This window comes from Silene latifolia, chromosome Y, assembly GCF_048544455.1.
Source record: "Silene latifolia isolate original U9 population chromosome Y, ASM4854445v1, whole genome shotgun sequence".
Classification (NCBI taxonomy): Eukaryota; Viridiplantae; Streptophyta; class Magnoliopsida; order Caryophyllales; family Caryophyllaceae; genus Silene; species Silene latifolia.
Window position 1 is genome coordinate 182,939,883 of NC_133538.1, and position 20,662 is coordinate 182,960,544.

Consider the following 20,662-nt stretch of genomic DNA (forward strand, 5'->3'; position numbering starts at 1 on the left):
AAGTCAAAGACAGCATCCTTAAGGAGCAATTGTGTAAGCGGTTTAGCAATTTTTGAAAAATTCTTAATGAAACGCCGATAGAAACCAGCGTGACCAAGGAAACTCCTCACTCCTTTAACATTAACAGGAGGAGGCAATTGCTCAATCACCTGCACTTTTGCTTTGTCAACATGTATACCTCTATCAGAAATCAGATGCCCTAACACGACTCCCTCATTGACCATAAACTGACATTTTTCCCAGTTTAAAACAAGATTAACATCTATACAACGCTGCATGACTTTATCAAGATTAGCTAACAACGATCAAAGTCATTACCATAAACTGAGAAATCATCCATGAATACCTCCATAATATTCTCTATATAATCAGAAAAACCCCCATCATGCACCTCTGAAAGGTAGCAGGGGCGTTACACAATCCGAAAGGCATTCTACGATATGCAAAAACACCACATGGACGTAAAAGTGGTCTTACTCGATCATCCTGGATGAATAGGGATATGAAAGAACCCTGAATATCCGTCTAGAAAACAGAAGAATTTGTTAGAAGCAAGTCTTTCAGTCATTTGGTCAACAAAAGGGAGGGGGAAGTGGTCTTTCATGGTGGCGGCATTTAACTGTCTATAATCAATGCACATCCGCCACCCTGTCACAACTCGTGTTGGTATTAATTCATTTTTCTCATTTTTAACCACAGTAGTCCCTCCTTTCTTCGGAACTACCTGAACTAGGCTAACCCACTTGGAGTTGCCAACTGTGTAAATAATACCTGCATCGAGTAGTTTCATCACCTCAGCCATAACAACTTCCTGGATCTTCAGATTCAACCTGCGTTGACCCTGTCTGTAAGGCTTGTGGCCTTCCTCCAGCTATATCCTGTGCATACAAACATCAGAGCTGATGCCCTTAATGTCATCCAAAGAGTAACCTAGAGCCTTCTGTTTTTCTTAAGCACACACATCAAAGTAGAAAGCTGGTCATCATTAAGCTTAGCACTAACAATAGCTGGGTACTGCTCCGTATCATCTAGAAAAACATACTTAAGATTAGGAGGAAGTGGCTTACGCTTAGGCACCTTTACCTCTACAGCGCAGATGGAATCGGCTTCAATGGAATAACAGGTGTTTACCAAATTCTCGTTGGCTAGGCTCAAGAGCATCCCATCTTCTTCCTCTGTGAGCTCGTAGCTTTCCATTGAGGCTACCAAAGCATCTGGCTCCTCAGCATTCTCCGCTGTATTACCTGCATACTCATCTGAACGAGTTAGATCAGCTAAGGGATCCTTGGCTAAGGATTCCCTCCAGTTATAATTAACAGCCCTGTCAACAATATCAATGGAATAACATGCATCATCATCAGCAGGTTCAGTCGCCTTGTGAGCAAGACTGAATTCAATGGTGTCATCCCCTACCTCTAAGGTTATTGTTCCGCGTTTGACATCTATTACAGCCCCAGCTGTATGTAAAAATGGTCTACCTAAAATAATAGGTATCTGACTATCCTCTGCAATGTCCAAAACAACGAAATCGACAGGAATAAAAAACTTACCCACTCGAACGGGTACATTCTCTAGAACTCCTATAGGTCTCTGAGTCGATCTATTTGCCATTTGAACGGTGATATCGGTCACCTTGAGTCTACCAATATTTAACCTTTCGCAAACAGAATACGGCATGACACTGACACTGGCCCCTAAATCACAAAGGGCCTTTCCGATTTCGTGGTTACCTATAGTGCAAGGAATTGAAAAACTACCCGGGTCCTTTAATTTGGGTGGTATATTAATTTGCGAAAGAGCATTGCATTCTTCCACAAAAGCAACATTACCATCATCACGAAAATTTCTCTTACGATTTAAAATGTCTTTCATAAATTTAGCGTAAGAGGGTACCTGGGTAATTAGATCAGTGAAAGGAATCGTTACCTCGAGATTCTGGACCATCTCCAAAAACTTACCAAACTTGCGCTCCAGCTTAGTATTCTTTAAACGCTCCGGATACGGGAGTGCGACACTAGCCGTAGGATCAACAACCTTCGGCTTCCGTAAGTTTAAAACTTCCTTCAAATCATCAATGAGTGTAGAATCATGCAAACTAGTTGACGGATTTGCGTCCTGCACTGGAGATCCGGTCGATCGACTGATAGGAGTGGTCGATCGACCAATTTGGCTGGGTGTGAACAGTTTCTGGACAGAAACCTCTTCGTCAGGAATCTCAGTCGATCGACCATTGGTGTCAGTCGATCGACTGCTTATGCTGGGCGTGAATAGTTTCTGATCAGAAACTTTTCCATCTGACATCCCAGTCGATCAACTGCTGTTGTTGGTCGATCGACTGGTGGTACTGGCAAATAAGCTCATTTTTTCACCAGAAATTAAACTAGCTTCTTCATCGTCTCCCGAGTCTCCACTTGGCTTGTCGGGACCTTCATAAGAGAGGCCACTTCTGAGATTAATGGCATTAATCGTTTCAATTGGCCCTTCACATTTGCTCGAAGAATTGGCGACTTGCTTAGCCTCTATATTCTCCAACTGCTTCACAAAATTCTTTGAAGACTCAATCCCGGCTGCTTCTATATTCGCCACTTGAACCAAAAGAGTTTGGACCATTTCTCTCAACTCCGCGGTCTCATATGGATTATGGACAGGAATTTCAACTCTTTCCTTGGAAACTTCAGAGGCCTCGAGCTTCTCGAGACGGGTAGTAATAGAAGTAATGAGTGTCACAACGACACTCATTTCATCACTTTGCTTTCGTGATTTTCCACGTGAACTCCCAAACTCAGCTCTATGGACTGCCATCTCCTCAATAGTATTCCAACCTTTATTCTGACCGGTATTGTTTTGGAACCTACCATTCGCAGCTGCATCCAGGATGACCTTGTAATCATCATATAAAGCATTATAGAATAAATTGCAAAGATACCACTGCTGGAAACCATGGTGAGGGACAGCTCGGACCAAACTTTTAAAACGTCCCCATGCTTCACAAAAGCCCTCATCAGCTCCTTGCTGGAAATTTGTAATTTTACTTCTCAAGGCATCAGTCTTTGAAAGTGGGAAGTACTTCTTGTAGAAGGCTAATGCTAGAGATGTCCAATCTGTGACTCCAGCTGCTACCTTATCAAGGTAGCGGTACCAATCTCACGCCGAATCCTTCAAGGAGTATAAGAACATCACCCCCTTTACTTCATCTTGAGTCACCCCAGCCGGTATAGGTATGGAGCAATGATGAGTCCGTGAAAATTTCCATATGCTTCAAGGGGTCCTCATCTGGTAGACCAGCAAACTGATTTCGCTCCACTAAATCGATATAAGAGGAACGAAATTCGAAGTTACCTGTAGTAGGGGTAGGTAACACGTGCCCCTTTGGAAGGTGGTGCTCCTTTGGCTGAAGATTATCATATATTGTAGCCATATTCGCAAAACTGAGAGTACTCAAGTCTTCCTCTCAAAAACCTGTCTTCTAACTGTGCAAAAGCAAAACTAGAAGCAAGGGTAAGCAACGGCCTCAAGGAACCAAAGTTCCTTGAGACAAGAAAAATAAACTAAAAAAAAAAGCAAACAGAATTACACCGTCTCCCCGGCAACGGCGCCAAAATTTGATACCTTCGTTATGTACCAAAAATAAAATACCTAGATACTACTAACAGAAGTCAGCGGTAAGTAGGGTCGATCTCCACAGGGAGGCTAGGTTGCTATATATCTGCTTAACTCAGTCTGTCGGCTTTGTCACAATTGGGGGTTTTATAAGATAAAGGACTAAAACTAACTAAAGCAAGGAGATAAAATAAACGATTGACAATAAGAGAAGGAAACTAGGATTTCGGGTCATCAAAAGAAACAGATAATAACAGTTAAGGTCACAGATAAGTCTCATAAATCAGTCTAAGGGGCAACGAATATCTCCTAACGGTCTCAATTCGCCTTAAAACACTATTAGTCTAGCTTCCGCCCTTACTAAAGTATTATATTGTTCACTGCAGGTCTCACCCTTCCCAATCATCAGATCTAGGTCAAGGCTTACGAAACTAATCAGTCGAATAGCGTTAACTCAAGCGACTAATTGTAATCAAAACAGCGATGAACAACATAGAAACGATCTAATCAACAGATCTTAAACTTAATTAGCAAAAATCGTTATTCCATCAATTCCCCTAATCCTAGCAACGAATTACCTAAGCATAGCGATAAATCTAATAACGATAATAATGAAACGATTAATTAAATAATGCATAACGAAAGGAATTAACTAAACTAATTGCATAAATTAATTAAAGGAGAACAAGAAATTAAGAATAAAACAGTAATTAAGAAGAGATTAAGAACAAGAAGTAAATTAAGAAGAAGATTAGGGGAAGAAGAAGTTTACAATTGAATCTAGAAAGAAAAGAAAGAGCAACGCCGAACGAAATAAGCAAAGTAACGTCACCCCAAAACTGAGCAAAAGGGGAATTAGTCTCTAGGTCTAAATTCGTCTCTTCTTTATACTCAAGAGCAAATTATTATTAACTATTATTAAGATAAACATAAGAAACAACTAATTAAAACTCGACTAAAATCCTCCTCGCTGCCGATAGCCAGTCGATCGACCAACATGTATAGTCGACCGACCAAAGGTCAGGGCTTCAGAAGCTTCAGACTTGAAAATTAAACTCGTGCTTCAGCGTTCTTGGTCGATCGACCATAGTGCCCAATCGATCGACCAAAGGTCTGGGTGCAGTAATGCATTCTGACGAATTCTGCAGCGCGCGCCGATCTTAAAACAGCTGCCATTTCTTCGTTACTTATCGGAATAAAGCGATTCTTGCGGTGTTGGAAAGCTAAGAGGATAAGCTTTCACCTCCAATTAGAATCACTCAATTATCAGCTATAAAACTCGAGATATAGCCATTTGAAGTAGGCTGCAGTAATGTGAAGCGATTCTTTGCTTGATAACTTCTTGTAACTTGTACGCACCCATGCTTTTGCTATCTCCAGGGCCTTGAAACACGCGCCAAGCTCACTTTTCGAGTCTCTACTCCATGTAAAATCCTATGCTAAACACTTTGGGATGGATTTGGCTCATTATCTACTCAATTCCGCAATAATCTGCAATATTACATAAAAAGGCGGAAGTCGACGAAAAGGGGCAAATAGTAGAATAAACTACTAATAATAGACATAAAATGCGTGGAAATAAAGATGTAAAATATCATATTATAGACACGCATCAATAAAGTAGACATCACAACTAGCAAGCAAATTAATTATGTGAACATATTAGATTAAGCATGAATAAATCCCATCTTTGGTTTCCCTTAGTTACCCACTAATCATAGCTAAGAGACTACTCACTCATTATCATGGAGAACATGTCATTAATGGTGTCAAACATAACAACAAGTGTAAAAATGATAAGAGAATGAGGAAATAAACAATAAAGAGTAAAGGGTAAAAGAATTATACCAAACTTGAGATGATTCCAAATAATAAAGCAAAGAATAATAGAAGAAACTTGATTGATTGATGAAGGATTGTCAATCCTCCAATAATAACCCAATAATCTTCAATTACCCAATAATAATAAACTAGAACAATAATTAAGGAAAGATTAATGTGTAATTTTGTGGAAAGATTGAGATTAATATATTCTAATCTACTCCTAATCTAATCTAAGAAAGCTTGATTTAATCTAAGGAAACTTGATTCTAATCTCATGAAAAACTTCCTCCTTTGATTATTACAAATGGGGTATATATAGTAGAGCATCATTAGGTTAAGCATGGGTAAAATAGTAATTTAACAATGCTAATTGCTGAGTAGGGAATCGCCGGTCTCATGGGAGACTCCGGTCTTCTTTTCGCCGGTCTTTGAAAAATATGCGCATCCTTCATAGAACAAGAAGAACACGAAAGTTGCTGTAAGGGAATCCGGGCGTCCAAGGCATGAAGACGGGCGGATTGTAGGAAGACGGGCGGATTGTTGGGAAGACAGGCGGATTGGTCTCGGGACGCTCGGATTCTGGGCTGTATATTTATTTTTTCTTTCTGTCTAACAATCCGAGCGTCTTGAGGGGAAGACGGGCGGATTGGGTCTCAGGAATCCGAGCGTCTTGAGGGCAAGACGGGCGGATTGTGTCCCAGGAATCCGAGCGTCTTGTGTCTCGGGACGAGCGGATTGGCGGACAGCTTCTTTGTTTGACCTCGGATTGTAAAACGGACGTCATTTTCTCATCCGTACTCCTATTGGAGTGATTCAAAAGCCTAGATCACTTGTTTTTTCGACGCCGTTCCATCTAGCATACTTTCAGAGCCAAAGTAGAAACTCTTGGTTTGGTTCCGAGCAATTTCTTCTTGCATTGACTTCCTTCTCGTCATCCTTGCTTTTTAACCCTATGATCCTTCTATATACTCTTTATTCCTACGTCCTTGGTCATCATTCTTGCCTTCTCTTCATACTAGTCCATCCAATATCATCAAAAAGCTTCCAAATATGCATGAAAGACAGGAATTTCCGCCTTATTATCTCCTTTTCTACAAAACATATGAAATGCACTAGAAAAGCAAAATAGAAACCATTTGACGGATAAAATGGCTATGGAATGTTATAATAGTATGCAAAATGGGTTCAATTAAGGGACTAAGTGTGCGCAAATAATGTTCACACCACCTATTACAATCTCCCACTCAATGCAAGGTGTCTTGCAGGTCGTAGATCATATCTTAAGTGGTTTCCTCGTTCTGGAGAGTAACTGTCTGACTGGAATTATCTACCGTAGATACCTTCCAAGCGTGGTCACGCATTTTCAGTTCACTACTCCTCGAGTGGCCCTGAGATTTTAGATAACCCTGGCAAGGGGGTGGACAATTTCTATCGCACTATTCCCTTTGAATAGCCACAGCTCATCATGACCCAAAAGATGCCTATTTGACCTCAGTTACGAAAATCGTAGAGCATAAATCAAAGTCACTCAAAAACTATGCCACCTTGGGCGAACAGTCTCTAGTCAAAGAATTGACTCAAAAGAATACTATAGCAGCTCTCGCCACGACCAGGCTTTATAAAAATTACCAGAACTCTATAAGCGGTCACTGCCTGACAGAGTGTCCCATACAGTTTACCTATGTGATCGACTAGTCGTCCCATATGATTCAATGGCACTTGAACTTGGCATCAATCGTATCACACTCTAGTCACTTCAAGACGTCATCTCATATAAGCAACTAGGAGCCAATACTATGTTAATCCAGTTCACTTTAATAGGGTTCAACGTTGTCCATACAACCTATTTGGATATAACAAAGCAATAAAAGAGTTTTTAATAAAACTCAAACGATGAATGCATTATCACATATGTAAAATTGATACCATATAAATTACTACATAATCTATAATCCATACTTAATATTGTATATAACTATACATCTCAACTCAATTGAAATGGCATGACTTATCATGCTTGGCCTATGAGAAAGCCTTGGTTAGCATGTTTTAGCAACACTTTGCACTTTCCCTAACCTTACTTGCCTTTATAATCCATTCTTGTGTATAATCTTGTATTATAAGAACTTCTTTGAGTACGTGTCTAGATCCAATCTGGACATAGGCTCTCTTACCTTAAAATATCTTCCACTGTCCTCACAGTGTATAGGGATAGGACCTTCGGTTATTGGAACGAACTATCATATAGTTCCTCCAATTCACAAAACCGAATCCTAACATCATCCCTTCCTTCTTGCATATCTCATTATTGCAAGTGTACTCAATTTCCGTTGTGTATATCTCATTGTTCAACTGCCTAGGATGTTTCTAGCAGATATCCTCCTTAAATAATATAGCCAAGATAGTTCTCTAACCATCCTTATGTGTTTAGAATATGGTTTTTGTGTAACTCCTTGCACATAAATCCATCTCAATTCTAAATGCTTAGCTTCATATATTTAGTACTTCTTGAGTACTAACTAATGAACCATGTGGCTATATAGAGAATTCTCCCAAAGATTCGATTTGTAACTTTTCGTCATACTCCAAGTATACGAAATTTAAGAATGGTGATACATCTTAGCGTAATGAATTAATCCCGCAGCGGAAGCAGGTGGATTCAATTTCTACATGTTCGACACTTTTGAACTTGTCAAGATTCTTATTAACATAAGAATATTCATTCAACGCTAATATCCTCTTAGAACTATCTTTATAGGTCTAGATACCTTAGAGATGTATTACTCTTCTCCTAAGTCTTCCATCATTCAAAATGATCAATATGTCCTTTACACATAAGACTAGTAACACCATATTACTCCCACTAAACTCCATGTATAAACAGAATTACTCGATAATTTGAGAAAATTTTATCACATGATCAAAACATACAATTCAACCCCTTTACTTCTACTTAAGACTTCTTCCTAAGTTTTCATCCTTCCTTAGGATAGTTGCGATTATCAAAAATCATGCAAGATGATTTTGAAATCCAACTGTCAAATCATATCCGAATTCAATAAAGCGTTGTTGTTGCGTGGAAAACCCTTTGTTACCAATCAACCAAGCTAAGTAAACATCTTCATGTTTATGCTCATTTTGGACTCTTGTGGAGTTGAGACTAGGTAAAGCATCTTAATAAGTTACAGGATTGTTACTTCTAAAAATAACATGACTTCTATCCACTTTGGTTTCGAATCAATAATTACTGATTATGACCAAGAAGGAACATCTTCCTACGTCTTATTCTCAGTTTGTGGCTCTTGAACATTTTCTCACACTCTGTCTTTAAGAAATACTCCTCATTTCTTTAATAGACAGCATCACGAGCCACAAACCCTTTGTTCTCGTGATCATGTAGGAAGAGAGAGCACATGTTTACTATCGAAACAAGCTACAATTTAGGTACCATGCATAATCATATCTCATATGAAAAGTAGATGATTGCTTTAACCATGTGCTATATTAGTGGAAAATTTTTAAATGCCAGACAAATTTTATATCAAAAACTACCTCCAACTATAATGTAAAGATTCAATCATATCGTAATGTAAGTGAACTTGTGATACCATATCACACTCTTTTTGGTGCAGATAAAAGTCATCACTTTATAGTTTCCCATTTTAACAAAGTACTAATACTTTGGTTTTATAATCTGTAGGTTTTGATACCTTTTAAACATTCATTGAACTTATTCAAAGAATTTGTCTTCTTACCTCATTAAGTGGATACCTAGTATCTACCTAGTTCGTTGGTAAAAGAGATGAAGAAGTAATAACCTTTTCTGATTGAAATTGTATTCGACCATTACATTTCAAAGTGTAGATTGGGCAAATATTTTGCTCTATTCATAATCCTTTTCCAGAAAAAGTCATGAATTAAGTTGCTTTGAATACAAGATTCGCACATAACAAAAGATTCCCAATTAAATGGTTTGGGAGACTAGTCAAAACTAGTTTCTAAATGCGATTTTCAATCAAGAATTAAGAAATGATTGGGGTCACCAACTTGAGTCTTGTAAATATGACATTATATTTCTAGTTTAAATATAATTACTTTGACTTGTATGGTCTCACCATAAACTAATCGTGGTATGTAAGAGTACAACGCTTGTTTTAATTGCATAATGGTAAAACCCTTTACCTTTTGTGCAAAACTCAAATTATATTTTTATTTAGACATATTATACATCATAACAATTATTGAGGTACATTTCTAAATACTAAACTAAAATGAGTACATTACAACATTCATAAGTTCATGGATGGAATGGCAACTACCCTAGTTCCATTCATGCAAATTTCTGAACTTATTCTTGCTAGTCGTCAAACGATAATGCCAAATATTATAATGAAATCCACAAATTTGTATCAAATACTCATGATGTGGTAATTAGCAAGAATGCAATGTCAATGTCAAAGATATTCAAGGAGGAATATGTTGGAGTCACACGACCAACTTCCTTGATCTTTACTTATTGGGGTTTGTATCTATTTTAGTGTCTAACACCTTCTCTTTCGTGCCTAGTTCTATCCTTAACAATTAAGATAGGTACTTACTTCTTATTGCTCCCACTCACTTTAAGAATTTCTACTTGATGAAGAGTTATCTTCATATAAATTCCTAGTTAATCCTTCACAAGAGTTAACCCACTTTGTGGTATTTGGTTAATCAAGATTTCTCACAAATCAATTTACCAATTTAACATTGTAATGTTCTTAACTACTTAAGTGCTAGATGACAAGTGTTTATTTTGAGCAATAAGACTTTTGAACCGTGGATGCATAGAAGACATTTATCAAAACATATTTTGACTAATCATTACCTCTAGTCATATTTCTTCGCAAGAAATCATACATAAGTATGTTAGGAATTTAAGATGCCAATCTTATATGACATAGGACAATTCTTATGGAATTTTATGGAATAGAACGATTCCTATGGAGCTAGTCCATACCTTATTTAAACGGTTCAATTGAGGCTTTTAGAAAGGAGATTCTATTTGTCTTTAACTATAGTGGTTTAATGGAGACATAAGTTAAAATCGAAATGACATCGTATATGTCTGGGAGCAAAGATCTAGAACAAATTAAACAACGAAATAGTGGGAAAAAACAACATTCATCGTAATATATAAAACATTTAAGTATGTTTTAGCATTTATATAATGACCTTCACCCAATTATATAAAAGATTCCGAGACCCAAAATTTATATTAAATCTTGGATGCGAGCCTACGGGCCCTCTACACCTCTTGCTAATATAATCTTGGTGGGTTAACTCTTTTAAGCGATTCTACAATTAGAACTCTCGGTCGATGAATTTACGTTAAGTTTAACTTTAGCCCGAACCTATTGGGATAACGGTCCCTCTAATACTTTCTTTGAGATCAACCAAATTTCGAAGTGTAATAACTATTTATTACCCCACTTACCCAACGTCAAAGACAGCACCCCGGTATAATACTTCAATACCGTATTGTACCCCTAATGAAATTGGGATTCATGGGTTCCTACTATTTGGTAAGGCTAAGTCTCAATTTTTAATAACGTGAGAGGCCGAGTCAATTTATTATTTATCAAATTTAAGTGAACTAAATTTTCGAACTAACGATAATTATAATTGTCACGGTCAAATACTCGATATGATATACATGTGTTGTTCATGTCGATTTGACAATGCATGCAACATATAATGAAAAATGCATAAGCAATAAATAAATTTCCTAGTATGGCCTTCCTAAAATAGAAAATCAAATAATCTATTACAAATTCGGAAACCAACTTCATTGGTCCCTTGAACTTAAAGTGGCACACTTCCTAAGAACACCGTCTTCGTCGGAACGCCTTTCCGCATGGCACCGTCTTGAAGAAACTCCGGAATTACAAATAATAATAATAATAAACATACATAGCTATTCCTATTATACATTTGTAATATGTAAAACTAGTAAAAATAAAAGTGATACGAGATCACATTAAATTACAACCGAATCAATATCCCCTTACATTACTGGTAATATTGATTATTACTAAGGCCATACTAAGATAAATTACATAATTCAAAATTACATAAATAAAATATGACATTCATCAATAAAAATGCAGCATTATTATATGTGACTAACATGCCAAATTAATGTGCCAAATCGCCCTACTTAAACCTTATATCGTATATAAACCGGTTTTATGGAAATGCGTGATAATAACTTATTAAAATCAAAAATCAATACTTAAATCAAATTTAAGCTCAAGTTAATTACCCTAACTCTCTTAGGACTCAATAATTAGTCTTTATTCAATTTTTTACAATAATTCAACTTGGTTTAATATTATTGCTTATTAAACTTCTTTTAATCATAGTAATTATGAACTAATTGACAATAAGTCATAAAAATTTAGAAAAATTCGAAATTACATTTTTGCAAATACTGGAATATTACCAAGATTCCAAAAACTTAGTAAAATTTTCCCACAAAATATTTATAATTTATTTCATTAATAAATCGTATAAATCATAACTTTTACCATTTAATCCAAATTAAACATAAAAATTATGGAAAAATCAAAATCAAAATTTTGAACATTATTAAATAATTTCCAAATCCTGGAAATGGCAAAATTTCAACCAAAAATTTCGAATTTATTTGTATGACTAATAAAGTTGCCCTTTTATCGATTTTATCACATAAAAATCAATAAACATAACAAATTAATCAAAATTAATAATGCAACTTTAGATCTGATGTTCATATCATATATACAACATTAGGGAAAATTTCATGCCATAAAATTCATTTTAGCTATTTTTGCTAAAATATAGTCACTATTTATATCATTTTAACCATTAAAATTATAAATCATGCATAATAAATCACATTTATCTCAAATTTTACATACAATCTTTAAAATATTCATGTGACATCATATTAAAATTTCATGGTCTGTTTCGAAGCTTAACTATTTTTAGTCATTTATCTTCCATTTATAGCATTTTTATCACATAAAAATTATAAATCATGCAATATTAATTACATTAATACGAAATTTTACATACAATACATAAAATATGCATGTGAGGCCATACTAAAAAATCACGTCCAGTAGTGAAGTTTAACTATTTTCAGTAAATAAAAGTTCATTTTATTCATAAAAATGTAATTATTTCACTAAAAATCATTAAAATAAGCAATAATCATCCATAAATCATCAAAATGACCTAAAAACATTTTAGGATCAGAATATATTACATGCAAAATAATTTTGTGGCTTTATCACATAAATCACAAAATAACTAGTTTTAATTAAGTTACATTTAACTCGGAAAAACCAAACCGATTATGCATGCAACACCAAAGCGCTCTGATACCAATTGTTGGGTTCAAATACCCCTATTAAACTTATTTAATTCATTTTATAAATTACCCATAATTTATATTTATGTGGATCTAGTGCGTGCATAACAAAATAATGAAATAAGTAAGAAAATAGAGTTTCCTTACATGTAAATGTACCAGATTTTGGGCACAAGTAAGGTCTCCTACCTTCACTTGTTCTTGAGCTTAATACATTGGAATGATCCTCCATAAACTCAAACTTTCAAATAAGAAAGTCTCCTCTTGATTGCACCCAAAACAATCCCTTAAATTTAATAATAATATTAACTAAATGTTATTATTAGATTACTTAATATTTCTAAAAATATTTGTATTACTACATTAGTAATAATGTTATGTGATATTAGAAATTAGATGAACAATTAATCAAGGTTTCTAAAACTATTTTAGAGAGATGAGTTGATAATGTAAGAATGTGTATTATTGATTAAGAGAAAAATGAGAACATTTTTCTCATCTTAAAGAGGGGAGCCGGTTGGGGTGGGTCTCAAAGCCAATGCATGGCCTCCTCTTTTCCTTTTTCTCTTCTCTAAAAAATAGGTGTGTAAGGCTAGGGTAATTAGGGTGATCATTATGTTTGCCATTCAAAATTAACAAATATAATAAATCCCATTCACCTCTAAAAAACCGGTACCCTACTATAAAATAGACTCCATTTTATTTTGTAATTTTGTCAAATGTCATTTGTTAGGTCATGTGTCACACACCATGCCCATATCTATTTTTAATGCATATTTAACCCCTTAAATATCATTTTATAACAAATAAATTACTTGTGACAAATTAACTCGTAATACATGATTACAATTATTAAAATGGGTCATATAAATATAATTCACAACATTTTGCAATTATAAATAATCAATCATTCTTAATTTAATTGTTTCACAAACAATAATTAATTTTAGTAATAAAATCTTTTAATTACTAAAATAAATTTTATTTAATCAAATTACAATAAGATACAGATATTCTCACTCACAAATGAATTGTTAAAATTTAAGGAATTGATTAACTTGTATCGATATACAATTAATCAACTTATTTATTAAGGGAATTGTCCTATAGGTGTGACCTTAAGGGATCAACTGATTACCACCGTCAACCGACAGTAATGTCAAACTCTAGTTAGCCAATCATTACCGATTAATGTTGATCAGTTGACTATATAATTGAATCATTCCTTACATATTCTTATCATGAGATTTAAACATGTGATCGCACTATTGTTGAGGACACTTACTCAAACACATACAAATCAAGGTATTATATTCAAACTAGAAATAAAATGTCATATATACAAGACTCAAGTAGGTGACCCCAATCATTTCTCAATTCTCGATTGAAAATCGCATTTCGAAACTAGTCTTGACTAGTGTCCCAAACCATTTGATTGGGAATCTCTTGGTATGTGCGAATCTTGTATTCAAAGCAACATAGTTCATGATCTTCTGATGTGACCAATATTTGAGCACATTTAGTCCCCGAATTAGCCTCGTTCATATGCTTTTTAGTGCATAATTGGGTCATTTACTATCTTTAGTCTTTTGTTTTGCATATTCTTTGAGGTTTTGTTTCCTTGATAGGAGAGGAGTTCAAACCTTGCATTTTCATGGCAAAATGGAGCTAAATTGATCGAATCTAATGACCAAGCATCAAAGTAAAGACAAGACTAGAAGGCCTATGTAAAAAATGAAGTAAATGGGCAATCATGAGAAGATCCTTGCATCCCCTACAAAATCCTTGAGGATTGTTGGAAGAATAAAAGAAGAAGAAACCTTGCTGAGCTACTATCCGGGCATCTTGGCCAAGGGACGAGCGTCCTGGCTGGCTACAATCCGAGCGTCCCATAGCCAGTCCGCTCGCCCTAGCCCTCTACAATCCGAGCGTCCCATGCCTCAGGCCGCTCGGATTCATTCACAGTGCAAGCTGTCTCCTCCTCAGTCCACTCGGGATGCACATATTCCTTGAAGACTAGTAAAAGAGAGATGAGCATCTCCTTCGAGAGGAGCACTTCCTCAACTTTTCTTAAGGGTCTTAATCGTCATTTAAGCCCTTAGTAACCCTAATTTATGTACATAATCCTTAGTATAAATACCCCATTGTACTAATTGGATTATCATGTTCTTCTTATGCAATTTTAATCTCATTCTAATCTTGTAATAAACTTTTAATTAAGCATTAATACAAATCTCATTTCCTTAATTTCTCTACTGTTCATCATTTATTTTGGGTAATTGAAGATTATTTGGGTATTATTGGGAGATTGACAACCTTCCATCAATCATCAAGTACTTCTATTATTCTTTGCTTATTATTTTGGAATAATCATTAGGTATAATTCTCTTAACCCTTGTTTTAATTATTGTTAATCATTTCTATTCATTCATCATGTTTTGCTTTGTTAATATGATTGACAACCTTGTTAGCATGTTAAACTTGATAATGAGTGAGTAGTCTCTTAGCTAGGGTTAATGGGGAATTAGGGAAACCAACATGGGGGATGATTCATGCTTAATCTAATATGTTCACATAATTTATTTGATTTCTTGTTGTGATCTCAACTTATGCACATGTTATGTTTGATGAAATGCGAGCCTATGAATCCTTGCATTTTTACCCATCACCTACCTTTTCAATGAGACTTGTAAGACATAAACCAACTCGAGTTTCATTAGACCATGCATATAGTTGAGTAGGGAGGATTAATTTGACTTGTAGGTGTTTTACAATCTAATCAATTCGGCTCCGGGACCCTAACCTTCCTAGGGTTGTAAGATATTAACCAACTCGATCCTATCACAACAATAATTACTTGCTTATAATTTGAGAATATGTTTGTATGATCAATTCCCATGAATCCCCTATGAACCCATGACATCCTAGTGCTTTTAATCAATTGTTTACATCTCATTTTAATCATCTTGGTTGTTTATTTAAATTGTTATTTAGTTTAGTGATCTTCTTATCTCAACCCAAATTGTGACACCCTTAGATACCACTACTTGCAATCGAAAATCCTACATCAATACCCGTCCCTTGGGATCCGACCTTTACTTACCTCTTTACTAATAGTAGAGTAATTTGTGAAGTTATAAATATTGCTTTGGTCTAGGTGCTCCTAACGACAAGTAACCGAAAACGATAGTCCGACCAAAAATGGCGCCGTTGCCGGGGACGGTGTTAACTTGATTTGATTTTCTTTGATTGTTATTAGTTTTGTCTTTGTTTGCCTTCGGGAAGTAAAACTCCTCAAGGTTTGTTCTAATTTTTTTCAAGTTGTTTGATATTTTGCATGTCTAGAAGATCACAAGGTAACTTGTTACCCATTGATCACGAAATTGAAAGAACTTTGACAACCAATAGAAGACTTGCTAGAAATACTTTGAGAGGTATTGGTGAAATTGTAGACATTCATCCAAACAATATTGAGTTCATCAACCGTTTTGCAAGAGAAGGACAGGAGAACCCAACATAAAACCCACCACAAAATCAACCCACAATGCCTAAATTTTCATCACATTCCGTACCAACCGAGGAGAACCTACAAAATGGTACTCCCACACCACAACACTTAACCGGTAATTTCATTGCAAAATCCGCATTTATCCAATTAGTCGAAAGAAGCCAATTTGGGGGGGATGCCTAGTGAAGACCCTCATTCTCATATGGAGACTTTTTGTGACTATTGTGATGCGATTTCACAAACCGGAGTGACTGAAGACCAAATTCGATGGGTCTTATTTCCTTTTTCTTTGATTCATACCGCGAAACAATGGTTAAAGAGCCTTGATAAGGCTACTCTTGGTATTGACTCTTGGAAGAAATTGGCTCTTGCTTTCTACAAAAAGTTCTACCCTCCGGAAAAGACTAACATGCTAAGAGCCCAAATCACGGGGTCAAACAAAGGGATGAAGAATCTTTGTATGAAGCTTGGGAGCGATTCAAAGGAACTTGTCGCTCATGTCCTCATCATGGACTTAGCGAGTGGTTCTTGGTACAACAATTTTGGAATGGTCTTTATGAAGACTCCCGAAACATTCTCAACATGGGATAAAATGGTATGTTCACCGAAGTTGACGATAATCAAACATGGAACAAGATTGAAGAAATGGCGGTCCATAACTCATAATATAGTAGACCTCGAAAGGCTACTAGAGGAGGAAAGCATGAAGTAGACTCTATTACTCAATGGGGTGCTCAACTTAGTGCTCATATTGATGCCATTAACTTGAAGTTTGAGAAGGCTATGGCTAAACTTGAAGAAGCCTCCAAATCACCTAAGCAACATGTTAATGCCATGGTGGCATCTTCATCAATTCCAAGTGGAATATGTGAGAATTGTGAAAATTTGGGACATGACCAAAGTGAATGTAGGGGAACAAGTGAGCAAGTGAATGCTTTTTAAGCATATAAGAGTGGTACCCCTTATTCCAACTATTACAATGAAAACACCAAATTCCATCCAAATCTCTCATACAAAAGCCAAAATGTTCAAAACCCTCAACCAACATACACCCCACCTCCAATGAGAAACCCAAATCAAAGACCCTTTTACAACCAAAACCAAGGTTACCAAAATCAAACTCCATACATTCAATCAAATGACCAAGGTTTTGATGTTCAAAAAGCGGTCCTCCAAATGCAAAATAACCAACAAGAGTTTTTCACTCAAATGCAAAAGGATAGCCAAGCAAAAGACATCACCATTAACAACATACTAGCTCACACAAAGATGTTGGAGACCCAAATGTCTCAATTAGGATCTTCAAGTTCACAAAGACAAAAGGGGCAATTACCACCTCAAGGTAATCCCCCAAGACAAGAATCGGTGAGTGCCATCCATTCGAGGAGTGGTACAAGGTATGAAGGGCCGAAGAAGCCCGTTGATGAAGATGTTGTGAATGCTAGTGACAAGGAAAGAGTTGTTGAAAACTCTAAAGAAGAAGAACCCACCATTCAAGAAGTTTCAGAGAAGGATGAAGAGAAGGCCAAATAAAAGAAGCCTATTGGGATTAGACTTCCATTCCCGAGTCGTCAAGCTAAGCCTAAGTTTGATGACCAACTTGGAAAATTCATGGAGATTGTGAAGAATTTAGAAGTCTCGATTCCATTCACGGAATTGATCAATCATGTTTCGGCCTATGCAAAGTATATGAAAGATATCCTTACAAAGAAGAAATCAATCCGGAAGCTTGAGACTATTGCTTTCACTAAAGTGAGTAGTGCTATTCTACAAGGAAGTTCACCTCCAAAGCTCAAGGATCCGGGAAGTTTCTCCATTCCATACACTATTGGTGACACCACGATCAACAAAGCTTTATGTGACCTTGGGGCAAGTGTTAGTGTCATGCCATATTCGGTAAGCAAGAGGCTAGGAATTGAAGAAATCAAATGCACCAACATCATGCTTCAAATGGTGGATAGATCAACAAACACACCTTTAGGGCTATGGGAATATGTTCCCGTAAGAATTGGCAAATTCTTCATCCCGGTGGATTTTGTTATTGTTGACATGGAAGAAGACTCCAACATTCCTATTATTTTAGGAAGCCTTTCTTGCACACCGCGGGAGCGGTGATCGATGTAAAACATGGAGAGCTCACCCTTGAAGTGGGAAATGAAACCATCACTTTCAATCTTGACAAAACTATGAGAGCTCCGCGATTGCAGGAGCCATGTTTTATGGCTGATCACTATAGCCGAAAAGATGATAGAAAGAAGTTGGCATCTCAATGGAAGAAGAAAGCGGATGATGTTCCATCAAACGAGGAAGGAAATTGCAACAAAGAGAGCTTGAAAATATCAACCATGACAAGTGAAGAAGAAGGCCTCATTTGCCAAGAAAAGAAATAAGGAGAGTTGTCTTCATCAACTCAAGACATTTTTAGTGATCAAGTGGACGAAGTATGCGGTCTTTGGGATGATGAGTTTGAAGGGATATTCAATCCCTATATCGGTAATGCTATGGCCCAAGACCATCATGGAGAGCAACAAGTGCAAAGGTCTATTGAAAATCTTTATCATGATAATGAACAAGCTTTCGACTACTTCTTCAAGGTGTTGAGTAACATCAATAACACCTTGAACATGCCCCCTTGACATCTCATTATTGGATGAGAGTTTGGTGGAGTCCTCCCTAAACCACCATTTGTAAATATTCTAACTCCCTAACTTGCATTTTTGTCATTTTTGGATTTATATTTCTATGCCTTGATCAAGATTTTCATCATTTTGAGAGAAGTGAGGGCGGGACTTATGAGTTTATTGATGTGTAGTGTTTTGCCTTAGTGTGGGGATAGCAATTGCCTTGGCTATCCATGCCTTTGTAGTGCCCCCACAATGAAGAACACAAGAATTGAAGAATGAAATAATATGGGTTACGAAACACCCACAGATGGACTTGAATCCGTGTGGAAGAGGCAGAATCCGAGCGTCGCGAGGAGAATCCGCTCGTCTTGAAATGAACCCGAGCGTACAGTGCATAAGACGCTCGTCTTGTGAAGCTGCAGAATTAATTTTTGGGTCTGACTGAGAATCCGAGTGTCCCAGTAAGGAATCCGCTCGTCTCAGCCAGGACGGTCATCCCAGAGGAAAAGACACTCGTCTTTACACTGCCAATTTTTGGATTTCTCCTTGGAAAGGAATCCGAGCGTCTCCAGCATAGGACGCTCGTCCCAGCTCAAGAATCCGCTCGTCTTACCTTCGAGACGCTAGTCCCGAGGCGTTTTTCCTAAACCCATAAACTGAAGAATCCGAGCGTCCCGAGGGCAGGCCGCTCGTCTCCCTCTGGTTTTCAAAATTCAACGGGTCTTTAGACCCCTCCTTCCCAATTCATTTTCATTATTTCAAACACAAACACTACCCAAAACCCTTATCCTCTCCATCAACAAAAATCAAATTTCTCAACCAAAATCAACCAAATCAAATCCAAACTTCCTCAAAACAAAAATTAATCACTCCTTTAGCAACAAGTGCTTAAAACACCAAAATCTTCAAGTTTTAAGTCGATTTTTGGGATACAAGGCAACATTCATCTATCCTAAATAAATTTGGGTATTACTAGAAATTGAAGATTTCAATCTTTCTTTGGTGTTACTAAGCAAAGGAGTATAGCAAGAACAAAAGCTGGAAGCAAGGCACCCCAAAAGAAGAACCTTTCTAAGAGACAACAAGCTCTTCAAGACAAACAAGCATCAAAGGCATTGGTAATCCATAATGCAAGGTTGGAGATTCAAGAATAAGATCCTCCAATGGAAGCTACTACTTATACTACTCCGGTCATTGAACAATTAGCCGATTATCCGGAGGTAATTTTCACTTCCGACTCCCATAGGAAGAAATTTATTCTCTTTGCTAAGAAAACCATCATGCCTACCAAGTTCATTTGTCAAGATACATTGTCAAAATTGGGTGTTCTTGAGCAAACAAAGACCTTTTTTGAGTCTATGGGATTGAGTAAATTGTTTGAAATGCAAGAATTGACCTACTCCTCCCTCACCTTAGAGTTTTTGAGCTATTTGAAAGTCACAAAGGTGGATACCCTAACCAATAATGAGTTTCGTCTCGAGAATGCTGATAGAAAATTGTCTTATGACGAAATTGGTAAGATATTTGGCCTTAGTGATAACCCGACTTTTACAAAGAAGCCTACCAAGTACGACCCTGCTCCTCTATGGAAGGCCGTTTCCGGAAAGAAATTCACATCTTATCATGATTGTCGTGCTCTCTTAGTCCATCATCCGGGCATAAAAGTATGTCATAAGGTTGTTGGGAATACTTTGATAGCTAGGAAAGGCACAA

The 20,662-nt window shown here is 36.6% G+C and overlaps 2 non-coding genes across 2 annotated transcripts; one reads left to right on the forward strand and one right to left on the reverse strand.

Annotated features, from left to right (window-relative positions):
- The first annotated feature begins 2,935 nt into the window (after positions 1-2,935).
- LOC141635319 (small nucleolar RNA R71) lies at positions 2,936-3,044 on the forward strand. Its single transcript, XR_012540016.1, has one exon. It is a non-coding gene; the product is annotated as a small nucleolar RNA R71 (small nucleolar RNA).
- A 13,690-nt stretch (positions 3,045-16,734) lies between these two features.
- On the reverse strand, positions 16,735-16,840 carry LOC141635296 (small nucleolar RNA R71). Its single transcript, XR_012539995.1, has one exon. It is a non-coding gene; the product is annotated as a small nucleolar RNA R71 (small nucleolar RNA).
- Positions 16,841-20,662: the final 3,822 nt, after the last annotated feature.